The sequence below is a fragment of the Phodopus roborovskii genome, unplaced genomic scaffold (assembly GCF_943737965.1).
Source record: "Phodopus roborovskii unplaced genomic scaffold, PHOROB, whole genome shotgun sequence".
In the NCBI taxonomy this organism is placed as follows: domain Eukaryota; kingdom Metazoa; phylum Chordata; class Mammalia; order Rodentia; family Cricetidae; genus Phodopus; species Phodopus roborovskii.
This window is the reverse complement of record NW_026126418.1, coordinates 25,248,725-25,271,702: the sequence shown is the minus strand read 5'-3', so window position 1 is coordinate 25,271,702 and position 22,978 is coordinate 25,248,725. Positions and strand designations below refer to the sequence as shown.

The following is a 22,978-nucleotide window of genomic DNA, read 5'->3' as shown; positions in this document are numbered from 1 at the left end:
TAGTTCTAAATCCTCCAAGGATGGGTAGTCTTGAAGACAGAGATAAGTGTGTTTGGGTGAAAAAGGAAATAACTACAATAATATAAGCCCAAATTGTTAAAACTGTGGTAAAATTAATTCTGGCCAACTAATTCATTTATTTATTTATCACATTCACTTTTCTAGTAAGCATATGTTTGGTTTCATTTTATCTTTTAATTTTAAGTGTTTAAAGATGAGGCTGAAACTAAACTTTATTGTTTATTCTAAATCACTTATAGAGTAGTTGTTAAATATTGATAAGCCAGTAAATTTACATGCACTTTGAAAATCCGCAAATTTATTATAAACCTTTCCAACATTTTAGAGAACACATTACTCTCTAGGGGTTAAAATGGACATGTCCCCATCACTATGCTCATGGGGAAACTTGCATGAGACATAGTCATAATTTGACGTTATATAGTATTGATAGTGGAGCTCGTAGTACAGGGCTGAAGAATGCATGTGTGCAAAAAAAAAAAAAAAAAAAATGCGATGTATTTCACCTTGGCACAAGAATGTCCACCATAGGACCTTTTTAGGATTGTATTTTAAAGTTGTAAATAAGCTGTGGTTCCGAGAAGAGGTGTTTGACTTATAGTAACGATAGTAACATGTTTTTGATGATGTAAATGGGTAGAGTTTGCAGAAGCTGCTGAAGTGGGGCATTAATCTCTGATGGAGGTTATCTTCCTGTGTTACTACAAGGAATCTGCTCATCTTCCTAAGACCTTATCAGTGAGGAAGCTTTAGAACACTTCAATGTATCCACTACCATTGTAAGGATTGCAGATGGTCATTTGAGAGAATGCTGGTGTGAGTTCATGAAATAAATACACATCCATTTTGTGTGTGTGTGTGTGTGTGTGTGTGTGTGTGTGTGTGTGTGTGTGTGTGTGTTTACATTGTTATAAGCATGGATGACACTATTGTCAGGTTCCATTATACTTCAAATTTCACATTCAATTTGAAGTTTAAGTCTTAAATTGCTCACAGATCATTCAAATTGCTTCAAGTTGATGATCAAATCCACCAAACTATAGAACTAGTAGACCTATACTAGTTCAGGTGACAGGGTCTGGTGGGTTGACATGGTGGTGGGATCTAACAAAGTGGGTAATTTATTGAAAAGTATGACTTTCAAATGTCTTTGGTAGGAGAATGCTCAGAAACAAGCCTTCAAGGCTTGGGATTTTCTATCTTTTTATCTGTTTCTATATAAGAATTTTAGAGAATCATACAAAGCACCTCCAGGCACAGTTTAGCAGCAGAGATTACCAGGGACTAAAAATGAAGGATTTTACTTTTTTATCTCAGGATGAGATTTGAACTTTAGTTTACTTCAAGAACATAAAACCTTTTCAAGTTTTTAAATTAGATTAGCCTACAAGGGAAATTAAATCAAAAAACAAATTTTAGAGCTACTAGAAGATGCCTTCATAATCAATCTACATACTATCTCATGTTTTGAAGTTGTTGCTATTACTTCTGAGACACAAATATTCTAGAAACACATTATCTTGAGATCTTTGGAAAGTATTCTTCAAGCGCTCAAGAGTTGGGTGGCTACTTGAAGTCAGACGTAGAAGGGAAACCCTTTCCCCAAAGCAAGTGTCCAAAGTGTGAAGACTTTACTGTTTCCTCTCAGATCTTCCCTAATTTTCAGGGGATCTCAGCATATTGTGAAATGCTACATCTGTATCTATAAGCCTTCTCTGCATCATTTACATAGCTATATGACTTTATATTATTTAGATTAAATTGGCACAGGAACAATGAGGATTGAACAATGGTATCTTGAAATATAATTGCCTAATTCTGCATCATCAAAGGGCAATATAATGATAATCTGATTTTAATGTAATTACAATAAAAACTTAGCAATAATACTAAAAGAAAATACTGTTGGAGATAAAACAGAAAATTAGACTTTTTATTTCCTGTATTCTCTGGGGGTACTTTCTTATCTCTATGGAAAATAATTTTTAGAATCTTACTCTTCACATATGAATTTTTAGTGCCTTGCTTGCATATGCGATGGTGTGGAGACAGGAAAGAGAAGTGAGAAAAGTAATTAAAATGCAGTTGCAAAAATAAACAAGAAGAATACATAAATAATTATACACACACACACACACACATATATATATATGTATATATATATGAACAATACAGAAGAGAAGAATTAGGGCAGTTTTAATGAAACTCAGTTTTAAAATAATTACCCTCAGTGATATAGGTGTTTTTGTCATTCATTTTCTACCATATTTTCTACCATTTTCTACCACCGAGTCGCAGGGATGTGCCTGTCTCAGTCTCCTACCCTCCTGGAATTGTGGTTTATTTGGGGTGCTGAAGATAACAAACTCAATTAGTCCTGCCATCAACTATTTACTCAATTGATTCCTCAGCACCCCTGTACAAAGTCAGGTGTAAGTTTGCATGCTCCTGCAACCCAACTTTGGTGAGAGTTGGGAACGGAGGGATCTTTGGGGCTTGTTTGCTCCCAGTCTAACTCCAAGGTCAGATTCCCAAGTACTGAGATTGAAGGACTGTGTTACCATAAAAAGGTTAATAAGAGGCTCTGTCTCAAGGGAACAAATCAGAACATGCATGCCATCTGACATCTTATAACCTATGCACATTATGCACAGGTTAGTTTGCCAGCATAAATATGCACCACATATATGTATTCCAAACCTCTGCATAAAACCACAAACAAATAGGGAAAAAGTGTAAAAAGATAATTTAAAAATAAGTTGTATTCATTGTTTGTTAGTATTGTTTTAGGATGTAATTATAACTATATATATATATATATATATATATATATATATATATATATATAAAGCTCAGACCTTCTGAAAGTGAATGACCATTGTTTTTATTTTATTCATTTACTTTTAATTGGCATATGGTTTTTCTGTCAGCCCAGGTTGGCTTCAACCTTGAAAATCTTCTGCCATAGATCCCCAAATATTGAAATGACAGAACTGTGTTACCACACGTAACTGTACTCCTCATCTTTAGAGCAATTCAGCATTTCTATAAATCAGTGCTTCGCTTCTCAACTTGTGTGTGGTGACCCCTCTGGAGACTGAATGACCTTTCCACAGAGGTCACCTAAGACCATTGGAAAGCACAGATATTTACATTAGGATTCAAAACAGTAGCAGGATTACAGTTATGAAGTAGCAACAAAGATAATTTTATGTTTTTTGGGGCCACCATAACATGAAAAATTGTACTAAAGAGTCACAGCAGTAGGAAGGCTGAGAACAGCTGCTATAAATGTTATCTGCATTCTTCTTAATGACACACACATAACCTTGAAATTATTTGGCTTTTCTCTCTCGATTATTTACCCACTCTCTTCTACAGGTAGAACCTATCTTTTTGTTTGTATTGTTTTTGCTTATCAACAATATTCCTTGTTAAGTATCTAAAATCATACACTCCATGGTAACTTCCAAACTTTTTTTTTTTTTTTTTTTTTTTTTTGTGACTTTAACATTGAGATGTGTAATTCGAAGAGCCCTAAATACAAATACAGAATTAGCGAATGTAGATGTGTATCGTGGCTCGGATGTGTAGTCTCAATCTTACACTTCCTTGAAGGACACACAATGGCAGTCATGCCTCTGGCTTTGTTGCTGGAATTACAAGAAGCATCAAAGGGACCTGCAGATTGCAGTCTTGCTTCTTCGTCTCTGCTATGGTTTTGTGAGGCTCTGGAAGACATAATTATATAATAGGTGATTGACTGCGGTGACTCTACTTTCATAATTCAGCTGTCACAAGCTCTAATTTATGCCCCATCATTTATCCATCCTAGCTTTTAATGAGCTATGATAAGGCACACAGGAAAAGCTATCACCACCTGCACATTGTTCTCATCTTGACTTTTAAATGACTCACTCATTCTTTCCTAGTCTACAGAACCTTTATTACATAAATTGTTGGCAATTACACTAAAGCCGAGACATGATTTTAAAGAAAAAAACCAAACAAACAAAAAAGGAAGAAAAGTAATTATATTCAATTATGCTTAATAGTGCCACTTAATTTTCTTTTCCATTTTGGGTGTTGAAATAATATACAAATTCTGTTCATTTCCCACATAGAAATTCACGCTGAAAATAAATTTCAGTATGTACACAGACGTCAGGTCCAGTAGGGACAGGCTTGATCTGACTGTGCTTCCAAAAGCACAGTAAGGACTATCCATTTTTTCACCATTATTGGCTATAAGCACTACCCACTTGCCCTTGGTGATTAAGGGTTTTCAAGAAATAATGCCAGAAACCCACTTACATTTCAGTGAAGGAGAACTGCACAGATGATTGAGCTAAAGTGGTTCATCTCAAATTCTACCACAGGTAATTTCACTTGGTAACTATCCCAGAGTTCCCATTTCACTCAGCCAATAAAGGACACTGGAGCCTAGAGATGGCTGAAAATACTTTCAGTCTAGGTCTACAGTCGAAGCCATTGATTCAAAGCAAATGCCAGCTGTATTCTTTATATAGACAGTTACCAAATAAGGAATATATTCTGGAGTACATTTAAGATATAAAGGACAAAAGTACCTCTAAAATATGAACAAGGTAGTTTAAAAAGAAAAAAAAATGTATAAGGCATTTTAAAATACACCTACATATTTAAAAATCCTCTTAGTGATGAATCTTCCTATTGGTTTACAATTTGCAAAGCTTCTTGTCTTATAGTACATCTCCTCAACAACTCTGAGAGCAATCTGTTGCCATAAATAGAGGGACAATGATGTGATGAGCTATTGATGGCCCAATAGCTGGAAAGTTGGTACAAACTGAAGTATAAACAGACAAATTGATTTAAGGTCATCTCTCATCCCATAACATTCTTACTTACATAAATATGTAACGTCAAAAGGTTCTCGATATTTTATTTGTTGTCCTCAGGAAGTAACTAGTAGTAAATTCCTGTTTGTACCTTGGCTACATGAGATTCTTTTTGATATAGCATTGTAAAGCTGTACTTATTTATTTCAATGTCAATTTATTTCTGAAGTAAGACTTTTATACCTTTTCTTTGTGATTATTAATAAAAACATGGTCTTAAAAATTACTAACAGTGGGCATTTTATTATGTAATGGAAAACCCCACAATTAGATAAACAAAAAGAAAGAAAGGGAAGTTGTGTTATTGTCCCTTCTTATAGTTGGATCTTGATAGCTATTCATCTGTTTTGTACCTATATATCTAAACATAATTAAAATATCATTGTCTTGGCTTAAAGCATTTTAAATAGGAAGGCTATGATTTTTGTCTTTGGATTTATTTTGATAGAATGGGAATGGCTTATGTATATATTGGAACTTCTCTTCTTGTCCCATCTATTATTATTCTTACCTTGAGACTCAGAACAAACCAGAAAGGTGTATGGACACCAGCCAGACAGTTATACATCTACAGACCCCAGGCCATTCCTTTGTCTCTGCTATGGTTGTGTGAGGCTCTGGAAGACATACTATATAATAGGTGTTTGACTGTGGCAACTCTACTTTCATTATTCATCTGTCACAAGGTCTAATTTTTGCCCCATCATTTACCCTTTGTAGATTTTGATGAGCTATGATAAGGTACACAGGAACTTGTCACACAAAGCTGAATTATAAAATAAACATTTATTCCAGCAATTCTTCTAAAATCATTCCTGCCCACCCCTATAACCTACCAGAAAATTCATAGCAAATTAGAAATTAATGCTGGCAATCCAATACTTCTGTATCATACCAAAAGCATTTATAATTGTTCTTTGCAAGGTAGTGCATTTGATTGGCTTGCAGGTAATATTTTTTTATGTAAATAGATCTTTATGATTGTGAGAGAAATTACTTTAGAGTGGATCTTGTTCTGTATCTTTTTCTTTGCTCTTTAATGCACAGAACTAAAGAAACAACTAATTTTGGATCCCATGAATTATTGGCAAGCACACAAATATATAGCTTCCTTTAATAGAATTCCTGCTGTTGTGCAATTTTCTGAATCAGTCTGATAAGATTGTATCCATATATTCCTGATGGCCAGGTGATTATTCATATGCCTATCGATGCAGGCACACTGCTGTTATATGGCAGAGTAATGATGTCATTGCAAGCACCTGCTCCAGTTCTTTGATGCTAAATTAGTTTGACATTCTTCCTGTCATTAATTTCCCATATATAGTACAACCAGCTTTCTATCTAGAAATGTTATATTTTTCTGTGTAGCAGCAAAAGTCTGGGATTTCTTCATTGTCTTTAGAACTATAGCTCAGTATTTTGCATCATGAAAGAAATCTGAAAAAAAATAATCCTTTAGTTTTTTAATTCTTTATAAGAAAACTACTTCCTTAGAAAAATAGTTTCAAAATATGTCATAAAGTAATCTGGAAAAATATGATATGATTGTCTACCTTAAATCTTTTCTCTAAGGAGATGAAAATAAGACAACAAAATAAAAACAATTTTCTAAACATAAATTCTGTGTAAACCATTATATTTCTGTTCTACTAACAATAATTACCATGTAATAATGAACAACATTCCCCATGTTTCAGGTAGAAACTGACTTTGGTGTTTCTTATTTATGAGCTTGGTGAATGTTTGATGAAGGAAAGCAAAATGATGAAACTTAATTCTAAAAAGGTTTCTGTGGGTGCAGATAAAGAATATATTGAGGGGATTGGGAAGATGGCTTAATGGATAACACGTTTATTATGTTGACATGAAGACCTAAGTTTAAATCTCCTGCATGCAAACGCCAGGTAGAGTGGTATGCTTCTGTTATCCCAACTGGCTGGGCTGAGGTGGAGTGAGAGGAGGTAGAAACATCAAGATCCTTGTAGTTCATTAAGCAGCCAGTCTTGTTGAGTCAATGAGTTCCAGGTTCAATGACAGAACCTGTCTCAAAAATTAAAGTGGAGAGTGAATGAGGAAGACACCTGAAGTTGACTTCTGGAGTGCAATGGCTGGCTAGTGCACCTACACATGCATGTAGGTTCCCCATCTCCCCCATCTCTCTGTGTCTCTGTCTCTGTCTGTCTGTCTTTCTCTTTCTCCCTCACACACTCACACACATTAGATAGAAATGAGAAAGTCTGCATAATCATTGGTCAAACTGGTGATTTATTGGATGGAAAAGTGGGAAGTGACAATAAGAAAGAAGATTGAATTAATGTTGCAGACTCTGAGTGCTTGGGGTGGAATGGGTGGGATGATGGAGTCATAAGGAACATAATACCCTAGATATTGAGGATAAGATAGTTCTTGTACTAATTTCCTATGAAATATTCATACCATGCCTGGAAGTAATGCCTCAATAATGGAGTCACTAGTATTAAAGGTATTAAAACCCAATTTACTAGATCCTTTTAAGAGTAAGCTCAACATACTTATTTTTAAAAAGGTGTGTTTACCTAATAATTATGACTAGATATGTTGGCAATGTATCTATTAAAGGCTCAATATAATTACCTGAAACAATTAGAGTTCTTAATCATTAAGAGAACTGTAATCACTCATATATCATTAGCCAAGCAAGTAAGATTAGCTACTCCCATCTGCTAATGTCTGAGTCACTAATGTGTTGCTGACTTTCTGATATATGGTGTGCTATCCTGCTTTGCACAGCTGATGCATGGATGAATGCTCTGGGGGATGCTTAAACCTAATTGCTTGACCTCAGTTCAATATAGCTTCTCATTTGCAAAGCCCAATGGGAACAATTATTTTTAGCCTTTTTTATGAGTTTTATCATGTTTGTTTATTATTGATGTGTGGGTGTGTTTGTTTATAATACATGTGTGGGGATGAGAATGCTTCAGCACACATATGAAGGTCAGATGACAAGCTCGTGGGTCAGTTCTCTGCATCCACTTTACATGGCTTCTGAAGATTGAACTTGGGTTGCCAGACTTGTTTAACAAGTGCCCTTACTGCCAGTTATCTCACCACTGGCTCTCACAGCAAAGTAAGCTTGAATTGTCAGCATGTATTCCAAGTATCTAAGTGTGCATTCTGGTAGTTTTGGAGATTTCCAAGTCAGTATTAGGAGGTTGCTGCAGTTTATAATAAGGACTTCTTTATTAGTAGTAGTTATTTGTCTCACTACTTCAAAATACCCAGCAAAACCAGTTTGAGAAAGGGTTTATTTTGGCTCATGTTTTGGGAGTACAGGCTGGGAAAGCATTTAAGAGGAGCTCCAGCAGCTGGTCACACCCTATCTTTAGTCAGGTGACAGAGAGCAGTAAACAGTGGTTCTTAGCTAGCTTTCTACTTTTTATGCAGCCTGGGACCCCAGCCCAAGGAATGTTGGATTTTCCCACTCAGTTAACCTAATCTTGATAATCCATCATTGATGTCAGCTGAGGTTAACTTAACCCAGATAATCATTCTCAGGTGTTCCCTGGGTTCCTGCATCCTACCTACTGCATCTTGTCAAGTTTACTGTCAATATCAACCTTCACACCACACAAACACATAATTTTTATATCAAATGTGATATATGAAAAAAATGAAAAAAAGTCACCATTTTCAGTTTTTCAAGAATATCCAGTTTATAAAATTTATTTTGTCATTCACTTGTTCTATTCAACCTTAATCTTAGAAAAATAAGTATTTAGTAATTGAGTGTACCATACTCACAAAACATAACCTTTATAGTCAAAATGATGATGGTTTGATGGCCACTGACTAGTTCTGTCATGCTAGGGAAGTCACTCAACCTCTCTTAAGCTTCAGTTGTCTCCCAGAAAATATAATTAAGGACATCTACTTCATAGGGTGGCTTTGAACAGGAAAGTAACGAAGAAAATGTTTAACAATAGAGACCGGAGTAGTAGTGGTAAACACAGCATTAAAATTTTGGATATCTTTGAAACAAGGAAAATGTTCTTTCTTTTGCTTGAATAGAAGAAACTCTGTCAGCCTAGCCTTGTTCTTGTTGGTTATTGTTGATGGGAATTTTATGGATTGAGGGATGAAGCATCCTCAAAGGGAATTTGGACTAACACCTGTTGCTGCTTAAGATTTTACTAAGCTAAATCTTCATGATGTTGGCTTTTATAAGAGATCACAGACATATACTTTGATCTTCATTATAACTTTTGAAACATTTAAAATGTATTTAATTCCTTAGATCAAAAGGATTCAATGAAAGATACTCAAAGTATATTTAAAGTTGGTCAGATATTTACAAAGCGTGTAGAGAATCTGTGGAATGTATTTCTTTAAATACACAGACCCAAACAATATTCCTGGCATGACAGTACACCTCTGAAATCCCAGCACTCAGGAGGTTGATGCAGGAAAGTAGTGAGTTCAAGACCACTGTGGACTACATAAATGAAAAAGAGCCAAATAGTGACACGTAGCCAGGCAGTGCACAATGACAGAACACTTGTGGTTTCTCAGGACTGACAAGTGTTATTTTTGAATGTGATTACAATTAGGAACAAAGTCTCTTGCACCAACTGGAAAATTTTCTTTATAGTTTTCAGATATCTTGGCACTCTCAAAATGCAGATGTGTCGAAGCATTTGAAGTCCTGTGCCATTATGAGTGACATACAAAGAAGTTGAAATCCCACCCTACATATAAGTCATTGTAGACATATTTGACATGCTACATAGACTAAGAAGGTTAATCTCTTGAAGTATGATCAAAGTGGAAAGCATGGATAGTCTCAGGATCCGAGGGGCTTAACCTGGCTCCTTCTGGTTTGGTAACAGCTTTCAGCACTTCACTGTGTTGGTCTTCAAAATGAGCATTTAGATAGATACTTCTTTGATTAAGTTATTACTTATTTTCTCATGTTTCTGTTATAAGAACAGTTTACCTCTGCTACTTTTTGTGAAGCAACATTGACGGTATCATTAAAACAACAACAATAGGCTGCCTATAGAAAGTCAGGAGATTTATTTGGGTTTCAATTTCAAGTCTGCTATAATCTAGCTATACAAAACATCTGTGATGGGTACAATTTCCTTGACATACAGTTTTTTTTTTGTTTTGCATCTGAAATCAGTGCAGATAGTATTTTTATGTGAACATTAAGGGAAGTTTGTGAGAAAAAAATGATGTGAACATACATATATCATAATTATCTTAAAATAGTTTCTTTTCTTTTTTTTCATCTTATATATGAAATCCAGTTGAGAAGGAATTCTAATGGAGACAATTATATATAAGCTTGATTGGTTGTCTTTCACAGTTGAAAGCTGTCTATATTATAGTTTCAATAAGCCAAGGGTGTCATTTAGTCAGACAATGCATCTCCTTTGTCATTGTTTATAACAGCTGTAGGGATCTAGCTTCCCAGCTACACAATTGTTCTCATCGTCCCATCAGTAATTAGTTACAAGTAGCTAGGCATCTGTTTAAGCTCATGTCGTTTTTTAATAGGTGAAGCACTAAAATATTTGTGTGAGTCACAGCCCAATTTTCAACTACAGAATTAATGTTTAATGTGACTTTCATCCACGATCCAAGGGAAATAATTCCTGGTCATCACAAATACCTGATAGTAGATAGTTTATCCATCCTCTGGGCGTTTGAGCCACCTTTGGAGTCTTTGTCAAGTTCCTGAGAAGCCAACGGGTTTTATAACTTTCACTAAAGGCAGACATTCCATTTTGGTCAACAGCATCTCTAGTAGTTATTTATTTGCATGTTTACTTAGTGTTGGTTTAACAATAAATCAATAAACTTATTAAGAAAAACTCATTGGGAACAGATACATGAATGTTTTATATAATGTATCATATATATATATTGAAGCTAATACTTTTATACTGAGGTCTACCCTAAGCAGTCTGCACTTTAACCATCTAATCATTGTTTAGCCACCTTTTCCATATAACTGGATTTTTTGTCAGAGGAACTTTTTTCCTCAATTCACTTTAAATTTCATATAACCTACCATAAACTCTATACTGCATGTACATGCAGTGGATAAATAAATTGGTAACAGTCCTGACAAATTTGAGTTCAATTCCAGAGACCCTTATGGCTGAAGGAGAGGACCGACTCCTGCAAGTTGTCCTCCAACCACACTTGTGCTTTGGCAAGCTATTGTGTATGCGCACGCACATGTGCACACACATGCACATGCACACACACATATAAATGAATAATGCAATAAAATCAAAAATACATTTCAACTGTATATTAATTTCTCCTTCCTTTTGTCTCATATGGTGAAACAACGGACTTAAGAGGATGGAGCTTGGTGTAAGGATGTTTGCCTAATATGCACAAGGCTCTAGGTTGAATCACCAGTGCTGAATAAAATAAACCACATACAATAAAAATAGTAACAAGGTAAAGTAAACATTTTACCAACCACAATTTCAGAATGGGTATTGGTGAATCACACTTCAGTATGAACTTTTAAAAAGTGGATTTGTGAGCCTAGAGAGATGTTCTCAGCAGATAGAGCACTTGCTATTGCTCTTGCAGAGGATACAGGTTTGGCTTTGGCTTCCAGCACCCTGGTCAGGTAGCTCTGGTCCAGGATATATGATGACCTCTCCAGGCATTGCAGTCTCTGTACTCACATTGCATACACACACACACACACACACACACACACACACACACACACACACACACAGAGAGAGAGAGAGAGAGAGAGACAGAGACAGAGAAACATACACACAGTAAAAACAATTTTGTTAAGACTAAGCATATTTATGCCTCATTTCCCTTTGTGTCTCCTCCTCAGAAAGCATAGCACTAACTTTTACTTTAAAATTCTAACATTTGAATAAATTCAAATTATTCAGAATTTAATATGTTAATAGTATATATTTATATAAGCATAAATATAATATTAATAAAAATTTGTTTTTTTAAGACAGGGTTTCTCTATGTAGCCTTGGCTGTCCTGGAACTCACTTTGCAGACCAGGCTGGCCTTGCACTCACAGAGATCTGCCTGCCTCTTCCTTCTTAGTGCTGGAATTAAAGGCATGCCCTACCTCTGCCCAGCAAAACTATATTTTTATTCCCTCATTCATTCAGTCAGTTAATGAATAATGAGTACCATGCCCTAGGTCTTGATAAATGGTAGAGACCATACAGGAATGAAAAATGTATATCTACAATTGGCATACCAGGACAATGAACAAAAGAATTAACCTGCTCCAGCCATGGTGGCACATTCCTTTACTCCGAATTTGGGAGACAGAGGCAGGCAGATCTCTGAGTTCCAGGCCAGCCTGATCAATAGAGCAAGTTCCAGCTATACAGAGAAACCATATCCCATCATCCCCAAAATAGGATTAACCTGTGAGACATTGAGCAGCATGATCAGCAGTCTTATACATAAAAACTCAACTTCAGGTAGACATAAAATGATAGATATTTTTATTTATTTGATTTTTTTTTAAGACAGTTTAACTGTGCAGCTCAGGTTGACTTCAAAATCACAGTCCTCTTGCCTATGCCTTACAGACTGCAGATTCAAATCACCACAGTAGATATTTTTTGAAAAAGTAAATTTGACATCATCACAGTTGCAGCCCGAGGCTTCTTTAATCTTACCAACCTCATTTACAAGAATTCCCATAATCACCCCAGTGTACTAGCCATTAGTTGGTAGGATTAACCTTCCATATCATGTGATGAGTTGCGTCTCATCAAATGTTTTTGGGACATATTTTCCACAATATCACACATGGACCACTTTGCTATTCCTACTGCTTTATTGGGTACAGCCTTATCATTTCATGCAGGTGCATGTGGATATCATACCTTTTTATGTATTATAATTGCACAGAATTAAAAGAACAACAATTATCTTAAGTATGATGTGTTTGTGGATCTGAGTCACCAGTTGGCTCACAAAAAAGAAAAAGAGAAAGAGAAAAAAAGACTCTTCTGTTTTTGGTTTTAATGTTTTAGAGACACATCAAAATACTCATGAACTCATTGACAGTGTGGTAAAACATCCAAGTTTTCAGTTGCAGAGCTTTCTCCCAATTTTTTCTGAGAAAATGAGCTCAGGGACAGTAAATAATGATCCTGATTGGCATATGGTTCCTAGAGGTAGAGCACACAAAGGGTAGAGCTGGCACTTAAACTTGGATCTATCCCCTTAACCAGCCCTTGTTCTTCAGCCACGATTTTTATAAATGACACCCAGTTTTCACTAAGACACTGTTGAAGTAAGTTTTTATGGGTTCACCAAATCAACAAATCAAGTTAAATGGAGATTCTGGAACTTAAGCCAAATTTACTAGTTAATTTGGTGCTCTTCATTAAGGTAGTGGCTTCCAGATCCATCTCTGTGACTTCAGCTGGAGGACATCTGATGTTCTGGAGAAGTGGCATGCTGAAGATTCACTTCTCTGAAAATGCAAGCATCGGAAACTAGCCTAAGCAAGCCAGCTGATAACTCATGCAGACACTTCATTAGAAACGCAAATAGTTTTCAGGTTAGAGCTTGAGATTATAGGCAATCTAAGGACAAATTAGCATATTGAAAGTACATTATTTCAGTGTCTGATTTGGTGAATTGTCTAAAACATTCATAAATACTTACAGTGTGACTCTTGGCAGGGAAGTAAACAGAGAATACACTTTCATTCTCCCATATCATAATTGCATAGGATCGGAAGGGAGAAGACTCAAATAGGAAGGAATTACTGGGTATGGTTATAATTTCTTCATTGGGAAGTTATAGGGAGGGGAATAAAAGATGAGAATGACTAGACAACCCATACAATTAATACCTCTTACTCTCTCTGATGACCACATGAGGATTATACTTGACCATGATGGACCTAAAGTAATGGTGAATAGTTGAAAAACAAGAACAAAATGAATGTATAAAACGTCCAATGGTCTGCATCTGCTTTCTCTGAATACTCATCCGTGCTCCTGGTGCACAGGAAGGTGTCACAGCTCTTCACATGGAGCTCCTCCCTTGGTCTTCAATTCATTTTTGCTCTTTCTATTAAGAGCTCCATCTCTGTACCCACTCTGATATTGCCCTATCTCCTCCCTCCACTCTGTCTTCCTTTCACATTTTATGATAAGAGAACTGATGTCCTGACCTTCGCCACCCACTCCCATGTGTTACTTGTTTTCATTCTGACTGTTTATCACTCAGTTTTACAAAGGTTGGTCTGACCTTGGTTTTAGAGTCTCATTAGTCACTGCAGCCACTTCAATTTGGCTCTCACCATTCTCTGTGTTCACCTTATCCAACTGCACTTGTCCTTTGTCTGTGCTCCTCTGGCTTGTTCCCTCATCCCCTGTTGGAAATGCTGACAATTCCCTTCCAGGAATTCTTGCCACCTCCGGCTTTTGTGATTGCCTACCTTCTATTTTCTCACTGCTTGTGTGAAATTCTCTCCCTCAGCACTGCACTGTGAGCTTGTGTCTTCTTTCCTCTAACCTTACAGAGTGGTGTGGTCTCAGGGTACAGATGTTCATTTATTCCCTACATGGCCAGTTCCCATTTGCTATGGCTTTATAGTTAACCCTCTGTACTGCACGTCACTTTACAAATTCAAAAGATCATCTCATATTATAATACAAGCATCTATATGTTTCTATGTATTAAACTTATTGCAATTACCCTGTTTGTTCATGTATCTGTTTTGCAAACTCTACTACTGAATTCAGTCTGTAAACTAAATTCAAACTTTGACATTGTATGCCTATCTTCATTGTGTTTGAATTTTCATGCAAAACACTACATTATCACATGTATGCCTTTCGATGGTACTGTGAAGTAGGTAGAACATAGGGATCTTTTAAATTTATGTTAAAGAATAACTTACTTGTAGAGGACTAATTCATGTGCCTTGCTGGCACAGGAGTGGTATAGTATCTGTACCAAATGCCATTCTCCTTCTATTTACCATCCTAGAATGTGAATCGGTTGCTTTATAACTGCTCATGAAGATGTGCTTACTATAGTGTAATGGTTCTCAACTGGCGGGTCACGTATTACATATCCTGAGTATTATATATTTATGATTTATAAGAGTAGCAAAATTATAGTTAGGAAGTAACAATGAGAAAACTTTTTGGTTGGAGATCATGACAACATGAGGAACTGTATTAAAGAGTCAGAGCATTGGGAGGGTTGAGAATCACTGCTGTAACATATCAAGCAGATTTATAGGATAATGGAGGAGAACTTAGAGCTTGTTGACTATGTTTTTTCTAAAATGCCTCCATCTATTGAGAAACAAAGACTTTATGAAACAAGATATTTTACCTTTTTTATTAGTTTTTTTCCATTTATTTTACATACTGACTACAGTTTCCCCTCTCTCCCCTCCTCCTGTCTATTGCTCCTCCCCAAAGCCTCCCATCTGCTCTCCTCCCCATCCATTCCTCCTCCTCCTTTCCAAAAGGAACCGGTTTCTCATGGGCATCAATCAAGTATGGCACATCAAATTGAGGCAGGACCAAGCTCCTCCTTCTCCATCAAGTCTGGACAAGGTAACCCAGTATGGAGAATAGGTTCCCAAAAACCAGATCATGCTCCAGGAACAGGTCCTGCTCCCACTGCTAGGGACCCCACAAACGGACCAAGCTACACAACTGTCACATGCAAAGGCCTAAGTCAGTTCCATGCAGGCTCCCTTTCTGTTGGTCCAGAGTCTGTGAGCTCCCATGAGCACCTGTCATCTGTCTCTGTGGGTTCCCCTGTCATGATCTTGACCTTCCCTGACTCCACAGAATCCTGTCTCTCTTTCTTAGACAGGACTCCTGTAGCTCAGCAAAGTGCTTGGCTGTGGGTCTCTGTGCTTGGCTGTGGGTCTCTGTATCTGCTTCCATCAGTTACTGTATGGATGCTCTCTAATGACAATTAGGGTCATCACCAATCTGATTACAGAAGATGGTCAGTTCAGTCATCCTCTTCACTATTGCTAGAAGTCTTAGCTGGGTTCATCCCTATAGATTCCTGGGGGTTTCCCTGGAACCAGGTTTCTTCTTAACCCCGAAATGCCCACCCTATCTAGACATTTCTTTCATTCCTCTCCCCATCTATCCCATCCCAACCTACCCAACCTGATCCCTCATGTTCACATGAGTCCCCCAAAATCCAAGATTACCCAGGAAATCTCTTCTATTTCCCCTTACCAGGGAAATATATTCATCCCTCTTTGGGCCCTCTTTGTTACCAGCCTCTCTGCAGCCATGGATTGTAGCCAGATTATTCTTTACTTTATACCTAATATCCACTTATGAGTGAGTACATGCCATGTTTGTCTGTTTGGTCTGGATTACCTCACTCAGAATGATGTTTTTCTAGTTCCATCCATTTGCCTGCAAATTTCATGATGCCAGTGTTTTTCTTAGAGCTGAGTAATACTTCATTGTGTAAATATACCACATTTTCTTTATCTATTCTTCGGTGTCTATGCTGTTTACAGGTTTTGGCTATTAGCAATAATGCTGCTATGAACATAGTTGAGCAAGTGTCCTTGTGATTGATCATCCTTTAAGTATATGCCCAAGATTGCTATAGCTGTGTCTTGAGGGGGATTGATTCCCAATTTTCTGAGAAACTGCCATGTCAATTTCCAAAGTGGCTATGCAAGTTTGCATTCCTACCAGCAGTTGAGGAGTGCTCCCCTCACTCCACATCCTCTCCAACATAAGCTTTTATTAGTGTTCTTGATCTTAGTAATTCTGACAGGTATATGATGGTATCTTAGAGTTGTTTTGATTTGTATTTCTCTAATGGCTAAGGATGTTGAACAATTCTTTAAGTGTATCTTGGCCATTTGAGATACACTTCTGTTGAGAATTTTCTGTTTAAACATGTACCCCATTTTTAAATTGGATTATTTGGTATTTTGATGTCTAGCTTCTAGAATTCTTTATATATTTTGGAGATCAGCTCTCTGTCAGATGTGCTGTTGGTTCTCATTCTGTAGGCGGTCATTCTGTCCTATTGATAGTGTTCTTTGCCTTACAGAAGCTTTTTGGTTTCAGGAGGTCCCATTTATTAATTATTGATGTTAGTGTCTGTGCTACTGGTGTTCTGTTCATGAAAATGTCTCCTGTGTTAATGTATTCAAGCCTACTTCCCACTTTCTCTTCTATCAGGTTTAGTGTAATTGGATTTATGTTGAGTTCTTTGATCCACTTGGACTTTAGTTATGTGCAGGGTGATAGATATAGATCTATTTGTATTCTTCTACATGATGACATTCAGTTATAGCAGCATCATTTGTTGAAGATTTTTTTTTCTTTTTTCTATTGTATAATTTTGGCTTCTTTGACAAAATTATGTGTTCCTAGGTGTGTATTTGCATCTGGTTCTTCAATTCAATTCCATTGATCCATCTGTCTGTTTTTATAACAATACCATGCTGTTTTTTGTATCTCTATAATAGAGCTTGAAGTCAGGGCTGGTGATACCTACAGAAACTCCTTTATTGTAGAGGATTGTTTTAACTATCCTGCATGCTTTGCTTTGTCATATGTAGATGAGTTTTGTTCTTTGGTGATCAGTGAAGAAATGTGTTGAGATTCTAATGGGGATTGCATTGAATCTGTAGATTGCTTTTGTTAAGATGGCCACAGGAGATCTTTCTATTTTTGATATATGCTTCAATTTCTTTCTTCAAATACTTAAAGTTCTTGTCATACAAGTCTATGAAACACATTTTTAATTTAGAATTTTGTGAGTGACAATTTGTAATCTAATTGTTTTTAAAACTTTTTAAAAATTTTAAGGATATTCTAACCCCCTAACTTGAATGCTGTCCAAAATTCATAAGTACAAGATAGTTTCAAAATTAAAAATTTAAATCAGCCTCTTGAATACATTTACATCATAACAATAATGGAACTTTATTTCTATTTTGACAACTTTATGGCAGCGGTACATATTTTGTTCTAATAAAATCAACACAGTTTCTTTATTTTCTAATTGGTAAAAGTCAAGTATCTGTCAGAAATAGCTCAGTGGAAAGCAATAATAGTTCTGGAAAGACAAAACAGATACATTTTCCATGTTTCTTTATAGCATTTTTTATTTTAATGAAGATACATGTCTTGAGGTTATAATGTCAGGTATTTTAATATAGTATGAATTACAGTGTCATAGTCAAAGTTCAAAATCTATAATGGGAAACAGTGAGTTGGTGTGGAACATATCTGCTATCATTCAGGTAGACTCCAAGTACATCTCTTGAAGATGTGGTAAGAGTTCTCTATCATGCAGGAAGTGGATAGAATGGATGGAGTTGAGGTTCCTACCAAGGAAGGGTCAGATTCTAGCGATATCAAGTTATCAACTCTTGTCTGCTGAACAAATTTTTGTTCTTTTAAAATTTTAGAAACTATAAGAAAGACGCTGGTTATTTCTGCCCTTAAAATTGCTCCTTAAAGTAAGAAATGCCAGAAAGAAGGGTTCTAATGAAGGGAAGGAAGTCATGTAAAAAGACAATCAGTAAGTTCTGGAAAATATCAAGGGGCCAATTACCCACTCCCACCCAAAACAGTGACTCATAAATAAAGGATAATGAGAACTTCCACCAGTATTGTAAGTGTTTGGTCATTATCTCTCAGTAAAAAACAGCAAACAGAGCAGAAATCACAGTTAAAAGCCTTAAGTTAATGCAGACTTAGACACTTAGATGGCAAGACACATCCTAACAAGGCCTGATAATGAATAATTTACAGGTGGGTACTTCTTACACTCTAGTTGGAAACTGTTTTCTTTTTTTTTTTAACTTTAAAATCTATACTTTTAAATAAACAAGTAATAAAATATTAGTATTTAATTCATGGTTGATACTTAAATAATGTTTTCAATGTTATGGATACATATCTACATTTTTACACCAAAGTTTTTGAAAGTAAAATCACAATATATTGACAGACTACAGAAAAGCAAATATATCTTGGCTTTAATTTTATGACTTCAAAGTCTCCTTGCTTTTGAAAATTATAAGGGTAATTTATTTCAGTATTTTTTATAAAATGTCCCAATCAAGCTGCGGTAAAGTAAAACTAAACTCACATCATGCCTAGAGATTTTTCAAGAGTAGCCAAGATCTGAGAAGTGGGAAACAACCTGTTGTAATTTTATATTTCCTTTTAAAATATGAAAGAAGTTTCATTTTGCTTGATGAAAATATTTTAGTAAACAGTTTCAGATGGCCTTCTTTCAGAGACTTGAAATACAAGGAAAAATACCGAAGGACATAGACACTTCTTAGTGTATATTTTCTTTAGAAGTGTTTCTTCTAAATTTTCTAAGCATGTTTGAATTTATTTTGTTGGTGTTTCTTTTAGGACCTATTGTCAGTCTGTTTCCTAGAAAGAGCTTATCACTTAAATTGTCCTTTCAAATTGCATTTGGTTATTCCATAATTTTCTTCAGATTGTAATGAAGCATTTGATGTAGTACTTACTAGTTTCCTTTTCTTTTTCTCAGCATTAGTCATTGCCATGGAGGATGGCATGCTTGTTGACACAGCTCTAGAGTCCTTCCTTGAGAATGAGGAAGATTCAAGCCTGTATAAACTACCTTTGGTGTTTGGTAGTGATTCCTGTTCAGAAAATTTATTCTTCAAGCTCCTGATGTCATTACAAATAGTAAATGTAGATTTCAAATCCTACACTATTCTCCTGTTGAGAGGAGATTCTACTTCACACTGTTTTCAGAGAATTATTATTGATTCTATTAGTAGTATGTGATGAAGTTCTTATTAAGGCTGGAGATGGGTTTTGAAGAGATCTGATGTTCTCTGGGGCATAAACAATAGGCTCAAGTTCTTTGCTGAAAGAATCCTTGAGCTGTGTACTTTTAGACAGTGTAGGCTTCTCAGTATGTTTTACTTTCAAGAAAGACAGTATTAATTTTTTTCTGGTTCCCTTTTATGGGGTAATGTTAAGCAAGTCAGCTTCATTTGAGGACATGCAACAAGGACTAAATTGGTCCAAGTTGTGGGAAGGTCATAAGAAGAGAAATCCCTGGAAGATCATTTTGGTTTGAATGTTTCGTTTGGTCAACCCAAACCACCACCTTCTTTCTTTCTACTTAGTATCTTCGAAGACAGAATCAAAAACAATGTTTGATGGGTTAGTTTCTTCTGACATGCAATACTTTTTTTCTTAAGGCTGGAAGTAAAGCATTCAATATTGCCTCAGTCTGACTGTGCTGCTGCTCTTGCAGACAAGCTAGAGCCTTCATGTATGCAATTTGTGTTTTCAGGTCTTTAGTCTGGAGGTGAAATTCGTGACAATGAAGATTTTATTGAGTACCTCTGGGATGTCACCATGTTGACCTTAGAATCTCATTTTACTTTCCACTTGATGAAGCCAATTGGTATTCACATCAAATTGTTTCAACACCTCTTCCTTCTTTTTCTCTTGGAAAGAGTGAACAGTTTTCAACCTTTGAAGTCTGTGATCTCGTTTGCAAGTGGTCTTTCCGACTTTGTCTCCTGAACACATCATCTCTATTTGCTGATGGCACTGTTGTTAGAATGACTTGAGTTCATCGTCTTTAAGCAACTTTTCTAACTTACCTGATTTCTTTGAAGTTCTGGAACAAGCATTTCATAATTTCTTGAGATCTTTTAATTCCTTTGTCTTGAGTGTTTGAATGTACTGATTTTGCACTGTCATTTTTGTCAGTCAATGCTTTCTGTTCTTCATAGGCTTTTAGGTTTTTTGTTTTTTTTTTTTTTTTTTTAACACGAAAGGCTCTGCTTCATGCACATTACAAATCTTTACATATTGAGATATGTGACTGTTGATATTAAGAACATTGCTCTTCAACAAAGATTTAATGTGTTTTGCATGATTAGCGTATTTAAGAGTGTTATATGGGTCATCGCAGAACAAAGAGTAAGGACTAACAGCAGCTATCATTATAGCCTGAGTGTTTTCTCCAAGAGAATCCTTCAACAAGTGAGTAACCTTACTAATTCTGTAAGGAATATGCTGATTCCTTCTCTATGTATCTGCTAAGGCACTGGTGGCATTCCCAGGGCTAAAAGGGATTTATTAATATTTGTGCCATCTACTACAAATTGTGTCCCTTTAGCACCAGATCCTGCAAGGTCAATGAGTGACATTTTGGTTACATGGATATTTTGATTGATGCTTGCTGTTTTGTCTCGTTGTCCTAAATAAATCTGGGAAACAGCATGGGAACGAGATGAGGTAGCATTCATGTCGGTGGAATGTTGTGTCCTGTTTATGTTTCCATTGTCTAGTAGCTGTATTATTTCCTCTGAGGATTTGGGCTGGTGTAAAGTGATACCCTGAACAGCCACTCCATTTTGAGCATCTTCCGGGACAGCAAGTGGCCTTGAATTTGTAAAGAGGTCACAAATCGGTTCATTATATACCTCCAAATAAGAAACAGAAGTACTGCACACTTTTTCTTTAATCTCATCCAAGGATTTGAAAAGGTCTAACATTGTTAGGTACATTACTCCAGGTTCAGCAGCTGATCCTAGCATTGTGTGCGTCTTCTCAGCTCCAGTGGTGCCATATGCAAGTACTGTGCAATTACATCCACTCAGAAAACTATGAAGAATTGGCTTGGTAATGTGTTCAAAAAACTTCCATTTGAGTTGACATTTCATCACAAACAGCATCAGATTTAAGATGTTTACTTTGCCTTTTAGTAATACCAAAATTTTTAGTTTTCTTTCCATGAAAAAAACAAACAAACAAACAAAAAAAAAAACAAAAAACAAAAACAAACAAAACTGATTTCTTATTTTGGATCAAAAACAAGTATATGTTTATCCACAGCATGAACCACTTTATGGAATGCAACTGCCTTTTCTTTTTCTTTTGTGTTCTCAGGACACACAAACAACTACTTTCATGTGGTGACACAAATCTTCCTCAGTGACAGACATTTTTAGTTATCTTGATTCCTGCTTACAAGAATGCCTGTGTAGCTCTCTAGAGGAAGCATCTGTGACAACTTTGGAGACTTGCCTTCCAGGCACTTCAAGCTCAGCCACAAATTCAAACCCAACCCGGCTTCCTCAGCGATCCACTTCATTGGCTGTCCTGCTGATGTCATCGTGCCGGACGTTGCGGGGGCGTCTCCAAAACTGTTTTCTTAAGCAATGTTGAACATAACTATTTAGTTAATTGAAGCTATTATTTATATTAAATAAATAATTTAATTAAAGAACTCTTTTCCACAGGCTGCTGAAAACAAATTGAGGAACATATTTTAGTTAAGGCTGTCTTCTCACTTAAGCCAATTTACATTTTTCAATTAAACTAGAAGGTAGTCATAGAGCACAGGCTAACCACTGAGCAGGGCTGGCAGCCGGGAGCATCAGAGGCACAGACAGGAAAACTCGTAAATCTGCTGTAGTAAACTCTCCTTGATCAGTTGTTACCAACATTTTAAAATGGGTGAAACATCAAGAATGTTATATTATGAAAAGCAGCAGCACGAAAATGACTGAAGAAAACAACGTCACACAGCAGGAAATGGCTGATTTATTTCCAAATCAGTTACCCATCCCAACTCTAGCTCTATGTTTCTAAGTAATACAACACAATTCTGTAAACATGTATTTAAAATACCCACTTTAGGGAGAATTCTATTGGGAGAAAGTCAATAGAAATCTTGGAGGAAAAATGAAACCTCAGAAAGTTTGGGCTGTCATCTCTGCGACACACTCAGGGTATACTGAAAGAACATTAGAGAACTTCCTAAGCAGGAAGTGGTAAGAACACACGCATTTTTGTATGAATGAAATGCGATGTCAAGACGAGGCCTGAGCCCTAATGAGCCCTAATGTAGGGAATGTATAATATGCTTAAACTCTTCTTCCTCATTCTTCCCCTGCTAATATAATACCTTTGGAGTTATGCAGAGGTGGCTAGAAAAATATTTCATTTTTCATTGTAACTGGGCAAGTAGGCAAATAAATCTCAATGTGGGGATAGTGGTGAAGGATCCATAGC

The 22,978-nt window shown here is 36.2% G+C and overlaps 1 protein-coding gene and 1 pseudogene across 1 annotated transcript in view; one reads left to right on the top strand and one right to left on the bottom strand.

Annotated features, from left to right (window-relative positions):
• Positions 1–22,978, top strand: part of Ppp1r1c (protein phosphatase 1 regulatory inhibitor subunit 1C) — a 101,105-nt gene that overhangs the window by 10,444 nt on the left and 67,683 nt on the right. The gene's annotated exons all lie outside the window — the stretch shown is intronic.
• Positions 19,228–21,906, bottom strand: LOC127222362 (kinesin-like protein KIF18A; annotated as a pseudogene).